The sequence below is a fragment of the Haemorhous mexicanus genome, chromosome 5, assembly GCF_027477595.1.
Source record: "Haemorhous mexicanus isolate bHaeMex1 chromosome 5, bHaeMex1.pri, whole genome shotgun sequence".
Lineage (NCBI taxonomy): Eukaryota > Metazoa > Chordata > Aves > Passeriformes > Fringillidae > Haemorhous > Haemorhous mexicanus.
This window is the reverse complement of record NC_082345.1, coordinates 28,771,555-28,782,135: the sequence shown is the minus strand read 5'-3', so window position 1 is coordinate 28,782,135 and position 10,581 is coordinate 28,771,555. Positions and strand designations below refer to the sequence as shown.

The window sequence follows — 10,581 nt, the reverse complement described above, 5'->3', positions numbered from 1 at the left end:
TGGAGAATTGTACTATACATTGCATGCTGCAGCTTATTTGTTCTCTTTTAAAGTAGATGGTGACTTTCTCCATTGTGCTGAGGAGGTTTTGCCAAGACTACAAACTTGCACATATCAGCGTAGGAACACGTGGACCGGGTTAGACTGGGGGTCCACCTTGCTCTGTCCTCTGTCTCTGGCAGAAGCTGGTGGTGGACATTTAGGTATAAAGTAAAAGTATGCAATGATCTGGCCTGGCCTCCCACCACCGGCCATCTGTAACTTGAGGGACTTAGGGAAGTCTCATCTTTGTGTTTCAAGTAGTCCTCAATTTATACAACTTCAGGTTGCCTGATAAAATGCTTGTGTCTAAAATACGACCATGAAAGCTAACATTTATGCTGTACTCTTCCTCCAGATAGGCCAAAATAACCAGCAGTCCCAACAGCCCCAAGCAAAGCATCCCTTGGAGGGATCAGCAGTCTGTGCAAGGATGCAGCTGTTGCTACAGCACAGCCTAGAAACTCTGAATGCAGAATAACAAGAAGTTAGGGGCCTTTCTCTCCTGTTATTCCTTGTAATTTATGTAAATATATTCTGGGATGAAAATGCTCTACATTTCCTGAGAAATTATGATGACAGCTTCAACAAAGGCACAACTGTATCTTTTTGTCAGCCTTTTCACAGTCTTGATTTTTCTCTTCTCTAGCTAAGCAGCATTTCAAGTTCCCAAGCAAAAGCCAAAGAAGGCCAAGTTCGAGTTTTGTTATTTTATGAAAACCTGAACTCAGAGAACTTACATCCAGGAATTATTTACCAGATTGTCTCATACCTCCCCCACTCAACTAACTCCCAGGATGCAGCTGAAATTCTTACTGTGTTAATTCTTCTGGTCCATTCTGAAAGATTTCATATGAAACTAGTTTTTACCCCTTTCCTTTTGGAGGTTATTGTACTGTCACTGAATTTCTTTCCATAAACTCAGGCTTTGGGAATCCTTAAATAGCTAGTCTGCATCCTCACTGCAACTGGAGAGTACAACTGACATGCCACACACGCCCACAATCATTTAGACATAATCCATTCTTTATTTGTGTTCTCATAAATTGCTTCATCCAGACCTTAAAGACAACCTGTTTCTTTTCCTCTCTGACTCTCTTTCTTATGTTTCAACACATTTCATGTACACAGTTGACTGCTGTGCTGAATGGAAATCTCTGTATTGGATTTATCTTTAGAGACCTGAAGGGCAAGGCCAGTCTATCCTCCATTCATTCAGTGCATAATTTGATTCATGCACTCTTTTTTTATCACCAGCTTTATTGTCAGGAAGACACAGGCAAAGACAAGCTGAAGGAGGGTATTCTGGGTAATCCCTGAGGGACCAAAGTCTTTGTAAAGTGTGGTTGTTAATTTTCTACAGATATTAATTGTGCTAAAGGATGGTGGGAAATGTCTGGAGGTCAGTGCTGGCATGTGGAAAAAATACTCACACCAACTGAATTATTATCTGTGATTTTGGAGACTGAAGAATCTCTTAAGCTATTTTGGAAAATCCTTCCAGACGTTTATCTTTGCCATTAGGTATCTAAATAGTTTTGAAAAAAAATTTAAAAATCCCCTGGTTTCCATGGGTCTGTGGCAAAAATCAGTTCACTGTGTTTCAGAGTGCTGGAAATTCTGAACATATCTACTGAATAACACCATTCTGAGTGCACAGTTCCAGGTAGCCAGAAATGACTCTTTGCAGAAGGTGGATGTTCATATTTGGTCCCTAGCAACTGATATATCTTCAGTGTTGAATCATGATGTACAGACCAAGGTTATCCAGCCCTACTCACCCTCTGAACATATGAACATGGACAATAGGTTATGGTGATATTCTGAAACATAAGTTCCTCTCCCTCTCCCTGCCCAGCTGGAAGTGCCAAGCATTAATCCATCTTTCTGCATTCATCAGTTGTTCAACACTTTTGAAGTTCAAATTCCCCAGCTGTTTCAGATGGAGTGCTTTAAAAAGAGGGCAGAGAGAGAAATTCACCTGATCTTTATAGAAAGACCTTTCTCTGGTAAGCAGAAAGAATGCCTGTATAGAATAAAGGTATTCATGCTCAAGAAGACTGAGCTTGTCAACTTTTTTTTTGCTTGCTACACAAAACAGCCGTCATTAAAGAACAGGGTCAGGTTTTGCCTACTGACCTAAGGCAGCAACAAAATGCAGAAGTTCTGGTCTCCTTAGCAAAGCTGACTTGTGTGTGTGCTTTACGTTTTTTCTCTCCAGCAATGTCCCATTGAGAAAGGCTTAAGCAGATGAAAAAAAAATTTAAAGATTTCCCTTTTTTTCTGGTAGAGAATTAAGTGCTCTGAAGTCTGCTCTGAGGTCTCCTGCGGGCGTACAACCTTCTCCTGTGTGTCGGGAGTCTCCTCAGCTGAGTATTTCCACGCCTCTGGCTCTGCAGAGCATTCAGTCGAAGGGGAAGGACAGTTTTGCTGATGACGTTGAGACGTTCGTCCAGTTCTTCCAGCCTTTTCCTTATCGACTGGACTTCCCTCACAAGGTTGTCCACAGCTGCAGAGACAGGGCGGAGACTACAACGAGAGCAATACAGAAAATAACTCAGTTTTTTAGGGAGTGTTTCTGAGCATGCAAAGTAATCTACCATGACCTTTGTTTCTTGCTGGGTAAGGGCCCTTGATGATGAAAGAGTTGCAACCATTAAAAATGCTTCAAAGCTACCCTGCTCTTCGGTGAAGGGAGTTCATCTGAGGGCCCCCATCTGAACCCTGGAAAGCACAAGCTTCAGGACCAGCATGAACAACATGGTCTTTCCATCACCTTATTTTAATCAGTAATAATTAACTAGGAGTACACCTGGAGGCTAGGCCAGTGGTTTCCATGGAGTACTGTTAGTCCTCAACATTTCTAATGGACCAGTCTGTGTCCTTGCCAGCAAACATGTAATTCAGAGCCCAGTACAGGATATATGGCTGGATACTCTCATCTCATCTTCCTGGGCTAAAGTTACAGCTTTCCAAATACAAGACAATATTGTCCCTGATAATCTGAGGCACCAATGAATTTTACACTGTCAGTGGGAAAGTTTTGATGAATTCTGTGCTGGTAACGGCCACCATGCAGCCAGGGAGAAATCCACTTGATGCCCAAGGCCAGTGTATAATCTATGACGTATCCTCCTGAAACACTGATTTGTACAGATACCATGAGACCACGTGCCCAATGCCTTTTTTATTTTTCTAAACTTTCCTCTTCAACTGGTTCAATGTGTAACATTTGCAAACAATTTTTTTTCTTGTTTCCTAAAGAGAACAATTAGTTATGGAAGACAGCTACTTTACTTGCTTTAGGAACAATTTTGATTTAAGTTATATTAGGTTTCTAATAATACCCAGTATTTCCTTTTTCTCTCTTTCTTTCCCAGCCTTTCCTACTCTCTTTTTGGAAATATGAGAGTGAATTAAATTTTATGAGTTTGTTCAACAGTTAATATGTCCAGCAATGCAAAGGGGGAATATGATGACATGAACTAGTGAATTGCTTTCTCAGATCTAGGTGTTAGAGGCTGAAATAAAAAAAAATCACAAACCGAATCAGCTTCTTTTCCCTGATCTGTGGCCAAGCCCATGTGTGGATTTGTAGAACAATTCATTTTTTCCAGCCTGTTCTCACAAGTGTGAGCTGCCAAGGGCATTTTCTTTAGGAAGATTCTTGTAATACAGTGATGGCAGTTGAGAGTGTTTCACAACAAATAGTTAGCAGAGTATTCAGTTTACTAATCAGAGCTGGTAGCACAACAGGTACTGAGAGAGTGTGTTTTATTTCCCCCAGCTGAGAAATACGAAAATTCATCTTTTAGAAGATGAATCCTGCTCAGGGAAAGACACTCAGGAGAGGACTGAATCCCACCTCCAGATGAGAGGAACTACCTGGAGAACTCAGGCAGGAGAGCATTTGGGTTGTTCAGCAGGGTATGCTTCATTTGCCAGAAGATGTCATTTCCCCATTTCTCGAGGGTTTGAGTAATGCTGTAAACACCTTCTATGTTGACCATGTCAGCTAGGTTAGAAGGATGTCCATGGAAGAGAGAAAAAAAAATGTGTCAGCACAAGGAAATACAAGCCAGTGCTCCGAGTTTGATTCCATTCCCCATCACAAATCAGTTGTGATGAAATGCCATATATTAAACACATGGAGGATCTAAAAAAGCAGGTAACTCTCCCTCACAGTGTAATTCTCTGCCTCCAGGTGCCCAGGTTTTCTGCTGTCACTGGATACCCCAGCTGATTATTTCTGAAAGCATTTTTTTTCTCCAGAAGTCTTAGCAGCTACCCAGGAATCAAGAAAGAGCAGTCATGGATGAGCAGTGTCTATCTCACTCCAAAGACAAAATAAGTGAATCTGCATCTCTGAGTTACTGAACACCTCCCGTGCTGAACCACCACTGTGACCTCCTACCGCCTTCTCTGTAGTTCCATTTCTGATGCTGGTCCAGAAAGTCCTCCTGAGATTTACTGCAGGGCAAAAGGATGAAGAGGAGGAAAAGAGGAAGAGTCACCATGATGGCTGTTGTAGGATCTTGACTTCCCCCTCTCTGTGGAGACAAAATGTCTTGCTAAGTGCTTTATTTCTTTTTTCTTCTCTTTCTCCACTTCCCATCTGTCATCACAACACCAAATTTCACTTTGGTGATGTTTTTATTTAAAATGTTGTTCAGGTTGCTCAGAATAGGTTTTACAGAAGCACAGGGACCTTTATTCTTCACAAGTATGAACTTTCCTTTCCTTTCAAGCAATAGAGTGGTACTGAGATGCTTCATCAACCAGCAGCAGCTGAGGAAGTAGCTTTGCTTCCTATGTAGCTGTGTTGAGATAGCACCTTATAGTTACCATTGTTCTAGCAGTGTCAGGAGGAGGTATTACAAAGTGTGAAAATCACTGCATCCCTACTCTGTATTTTGCAGAAACAAGGTAAACAACCATTGAACAATTTATCAAGTGTCTCATTGTGGCCAGAATAAAAAAAAAAAAAAGTTCTTTTTGATCACTAACCAGTTGTAATATCTTAGATGCTGCCCAGTGATGGAGCCTCAAAGGTAACCCCACTGCCCATGTACTATCTCCACCTTGCCTGGGTGTCAGGGGTCAGTTCCTCTTGAGCAAAGCTGCAGAGTTGACAGGACATGTATATAAACTGATGTGAGCACTTACGCAACTCCTTGTTTTCTTTCAAATTTACCATTATTCCTAAGCCAACCCTAACCTACAAGCCCTCCTGGGCAAACACCATCCCTAAACGTAAGAGGATGGATCAGTCTCTCCACAGCTTACTCATGCTGATTTGTTATTCTTTCCTAATAAATTAGTCCCTCAGTGTTGAATCTGGTACTTTAATTAAAAAAAAAAAAAGAATGTCATGAACAGCTGTTCTGCTAGAAATTGGCTGAAAATATCCATTATGCACATATTGCACATAGCAAACAGAAAAAAGGCATTGCCAAGTTCATGGGGTTTAGTGATGATTTTGGTCATCCATAGTCACAGTGATGGAGGGGCTCATGTGAGAAGCAGGCACATCCAGAAAATCTGAATTATTTTCCTGTTCAGGAACATGCATCAAAATCCTAAGATCTCACTGCAAAATATGAGGACATTAAATTTCTTTTTTAATACAATATAACCATCTGGGAAGAATTCAGTCACCTCAAAACCTACCAGAAGCTGTAGCAGATAAAGCAGTAAATAAATAATTCCTTTCACTTCATGCCTTTCTTACATTTGATCACTAGTGCATTTTAATTGCAACTGCATTTATTTTTCCACTATTTAAAGTATCATTATGAATATAACCATACTAATGGAAAATGTCATGATACTTTAAAAACATTCCTTTCCATCTGTCAGGATGTAATTTGTATTTAGTATTCTTCATCTAATTGCAGTATTCATTTAAATGAAAAATAAATTACCTTCTTCCTATCTCACACATGCATACACCTTTTCTTCCCACTAACTCAGAGCTGCCAAAATAAAGAAGGTCTGACGATATCACCAAGGCTCAAAATGAAAAGGTCTTCATGGACCTTCTTGAAACTATTTGCATTGACACCATACCTCCTCCACCTCTCAGCTTTTCCAGATAAATGCGCCAGCCTTTACAGCTTTTTTTTCCCCCTCTCTTTCTTTGAATGACTATGCCCTGCACAGGCCTTTTTAATCTTCCCTGATGGGAAAGGACTTACCAGACACCTATGTGTCTAATTGCAAATGATTTGAAAATGCTGCCAACATCAAGGAGACAGTGTGGCTTCCAAGCTAATTGGAAAACTTCCTGTAGAGATTGTCCATTCCTTATCCTTTCCAACTCCCACTTGTTTCAATACCCCACAGCTGGGATACTTTGATCTTTCTCTATTTGTGAAAAGTAGGGTGGTAATAAATTCCACCTACATCTTATACTGAAAATCCACGCTACTTGAGCTCCAACTTTTTAAAACATCAGGTGTCCAAATGAAACACAATACCCACATGTTCTATTTGCAGGGCCCCTCACAGACCAGTTTCTTTGTAGCTTTGCTCCCTGCATTCCGGAGGGTATACTGTAATTTATTATCACAGTAAACATCAGGTTATAATCATCTTTGAAGTAGAGTCTCATACCTCAGGCACACAGAAAATGAGCAATCTTCCCTCTCCTAGGTGGAATTGTGGACAGCAAATGGATATTCACTAACAAAGTTCCTAGCTGAAAAAGTCTGTGGGGTCATCTGTAACAGGAACCAGATCCCTGGCCGATTCAAATATGTCTTCTTCTCTTTTGAAGAGCTGCACTGGAAAGTACTGTCAGGGTGGAACACAGATGGACAAGCAGGGGCCACTCTCTCACATCCTTGGATGGAAACTCTTTCCTAAACACAGAGAATAACAATATCAACATATTAGCTTTGTCATTGTTACTATTAATTACAATAATATGAAGTGCTGTCAGAAAATTACATCACATTCTGCCCTTGGAGCAGAGTAGGCTCAGTGATTCACTGGACAGTCCCTTCTTCTGCAGGCAGTGAAGACCAACATATTTGCCTCATTATAACTCAATATTTTTTTCATCATTTAACCTTTTGATTCCTCACTTCAGCATGATAAAAGAACTCAGCTAGCTTAATACCCTGAGCACAGCCCTGCTGGGATCAGCAGTTGCGCCATCCAAGCCAGAATCCCTGCCCCAAAGCAAAGGAGTACTGCCAGTATTTGAGCTCCCATCACTCTCCCTCTCCCATTAACCCCTTTGGTTTCTTGTTGCTCCATTTCCAGTGCTCATCCCTCCTCACAATGTCATGGATAATCCCAACAGAGCCCTGAGATTTCCTTGGTATCTGCCTCAGACTTTGACAGCTGGGGTCAAGTGTGATTTGCACCACTGCTTGTGCGTTGTGCTGCCTGCCAGGATATGAGGGATTTACACAGGTCACCTGCTTCTAGTACCAAACACAGCTTCATTTCAGAGAGCCCGGTCTCCCCTGAAGCCTGAGGATAACACACATCCTATTGCAGACATGAGAGTTGTTGCTTTATGATGCAGAGCTTGCCTGCCCCATGTACATCAAGAGGGCTTGAAACCTTCCTCTGTTCTTCTGACTGCTCCAAAGACATGCCCTCTCTGAGTGCATCAGCATCCCAGTGTGTTAGCTCAAGCCCATGCTTGTTTTGAGAAGAGGATGTTGTTGATTACAGTTGTCAATCCCTGCAGTGATACCTAAAATTAAGGAATTTTTTTCTGCATTTGAACATTGAAATGCAAGTGAATGATATTAATGCTTTTCATTTGAGGTCTGTTCTCCTCTCATAAGTTTTTCAAGTTCCTGTTGAGCTGCTGTCAGACTGAAGCTGAAGAGTGATTCTGGATTTTGGGTCGTTTGCAGGGAAATAAAATATAGTTCTAAGTGAATCAGGGAGTTTGATCTCAGGTGAATCATAAATACGTAAAATGTAGCTCTCACTCCAATGATAATGGGTATTTAAACATCAAAGTATGTTTAAGATTCTCTATTTTGTAAAGGATCTCAATAGATAATAAAGCTAGTTTTGCATACTGTTGGAATTCCTCTCTTTTTTTCCTTCTACCTCTTTTATTTCCATTGCAATATTTTAAGGTTATATTACTTACACACACCCAACTAAAAGGTTCTGTTTTATGTATAAGGGTCAAGATGGTTTCAGTTATATAAACCAAATAGTTTCTTTAAAAAAAGAAAAAAGCATATTGTAGCTGCATACAATTTCTAATGCCAGTTCTGTGAGACTCCCAGCCTGGGATCTTGAAAGGTCTCTAAGCTTTTAGAGGAGAAAGCTGCCAAGCCTGTGAGTCCAGAACAATCAAAGTATTTGCAAGAGCTCTACTTGTAAAGCGGATGGCATTTGTTAGCTCTCCAAGCAAAAAAAAAAAAAAAAAAAAAAAGAGCAACATTAACATATGCTTGTAGAATTATGTAATGGTGGAAAGATCATGAAAAAGGCCAAAAATAATTTCAAAAATTGGATCTTACAATATTAAGCCAGCCACAGTGGTACAGATAGAGTATCATCTGTTTCAAAAGTCTTTGTTATAAATCCATTGTAATGGAATATTCTTCAATTTACATGTGTGGGTACAATGCTGTATGTTGGTACACACACACACTCAGTTTGAGGTTGGAATAACAATATGTAGGAATAACAATATCCTCCTGAGTTTTTCAAGTTTGGCTACAAATTTGAGTTAAATAGTGCCTTTTCATATAACTAAGAGTTACAGTGCTCGTTTTCTACCTGGGTGTTGTGTGAAAGTGAAGGGCATCTGAATCCCTGAAATAGCCTGACCACCCTGTCAAACAAGGAGATCTGATTGAGAGCTCTGATGACAGACAGCTAAGGTGATGCTGTTGCCAGCAGGCAGGGGATAAAGAAGAAAACAAAAAGCCATCCAGGTGCAAAGCAAACATCTGCTGCAATGCATCTGTAAAGTACAGTTGGTTTTGAGGAGGTAATATTCACCTTCTGCCTCTTCTCCAGGAGTGCCTGCTTTTTCAGGATATGTCTTATCTTCAACTCTCTCTCATTTATATTCGATCCTTCCACTTAAAAAGTTTCATCTCTCTCCTTAGATAGACAGTCACAAACCTTGCACTCTCCATGTCTGTCTGTCTGACAGTCTGCCTAAGGATTTTCTTTTTCTTTCTCCCTATTTCTCTTACTCTGCACACCCCTGTTCTCTGTAGGAACTGCAGGTAGCAACTATCCAATCTCCACATCCATGCCAGTCTGCACATATTTCTTCCTCTCCTGGCTCTTCCCACAGGTGCCTTTAGAGTCCCTCCATGCAACAACCTCTTTCCGAGGTGTATGGATCTGTTTCCTCCAGAGGAAGAAACAAAACATTCCTGGGAAAGAAGGCAGAGAATTGTATACAAGCATTACCTTTGCTCTTGAGGCCAGTTCTTCTGTGATGAAGCTTCCAAATCTCTGCCTCCCTGCTCCTTTCTTCCCCTTACCACCCCCTCTGCATTTCAGCTTGCAACGAGTGACGTGTCCCTCTTCATTTCCCTGCTTTCCACATTTCCACAGTCTTTCCGTGGAGCCTCCTCCAGCTGTACCTCTGTTACCCCTCCCTCCCACTCCTGCAAACGGGCCATCTCTCCCCACACATGGGAGCCTTATGGGAAGGGAAGCCTGGGCGATGGAGCCCTTCTCAAAAACAGCTCTGTCTCCGAGGACACTCGCGTTATCTTTGCCCCCGGTTCTTTTGGGCAGCTCTCAGCTGCTGGCTCTCTGGCACAGCTGCATGACTTCTCCTGCTAGTCACAGTTTCCACTATGCAGTGCTTCTCTCTGGCTGCTTGAACCCTCCAGCCATCCAGTCATGAATTTGTTCACCGCGTTCTTCCTGCCTTTTAACTAACACGCCAATTAATTCCCTGCTGATTAGTTCATTCCTGATGCATTCTGCCAAATCTATTTCTAGTGGAATAAACAAGGAGGGATGAATCGGCTGCAGTGTTGTTGTTTTTTTCTCTTGATCCCCTCCCCCAGGTCTGCACTTGCCAAATCAAGTAGGCTTTGGTCTGGTTAATAAAGAGATTTCTAAACAAATGCAAGGTGTTAAAGGGATAGATTTTGTGAAGCAGGGGCGAACCCCTGACTCTGGTCCCATGTCTGTGTCAAACTGGTATTGTGCTGTGATTTGAGAGATGTGCAGCCACCACAGCCCAAAGCTGAAGAATTGCTGCACACATCCCTCATGACTAGACCCATGGCACTGCTTGCGAGTGCCTTGGCCAAATCTGCATTCTTTTTAGTATTACTTCTCCAGTATCAACTGGCAAGAACACCCTCTCTGCTTCCTGACCAGCCTATTCTTACTTAATTCAGCTTTTCACAGCCAAGACGCTGCACTATACAGTGAGAAAAAAGACCCTTTTCTCACAGAGCAAAGGACTGCCCAGCGACTCAGAATAAAAGCAAACACCCAGAAGTAAGGAACCAGGGGATATGTGCAAGTGCTAGAGGTAGAGCAGTTAAAAATGAAGTATTGTGATCACAACAGATGCTG

The 10,581-nt window shown here is 41.6% G+C and overlaps 1 long non-coding RNA gene across 1 annotated transcript; it reads right to left on the bottom strand.

The window, feature by feature from the left end:
* Window positions 1-1,047: 1,047 nt before the first annotated feature.
* Window positions 1,048-9,870, bottom strand: LOC132327419 (uncharacterized). Its single transcript, XR_009486529.1, has 5 exons — window positions 9,451-9,870; window positions 6,655-6,902; window positions 4,454-4,589; window positions 3,925-4,054; window positions 1,048-2,568 (listed from the first exon to the last, which is right to left on the bottom strand). It is a non-coding gene; the product is annotated as an uncharacterized LOC132327419 (long non-coding RNA).
* Between the last annotated feature and the right edge of the window lie 711 nt (window positions 9,871-10,581).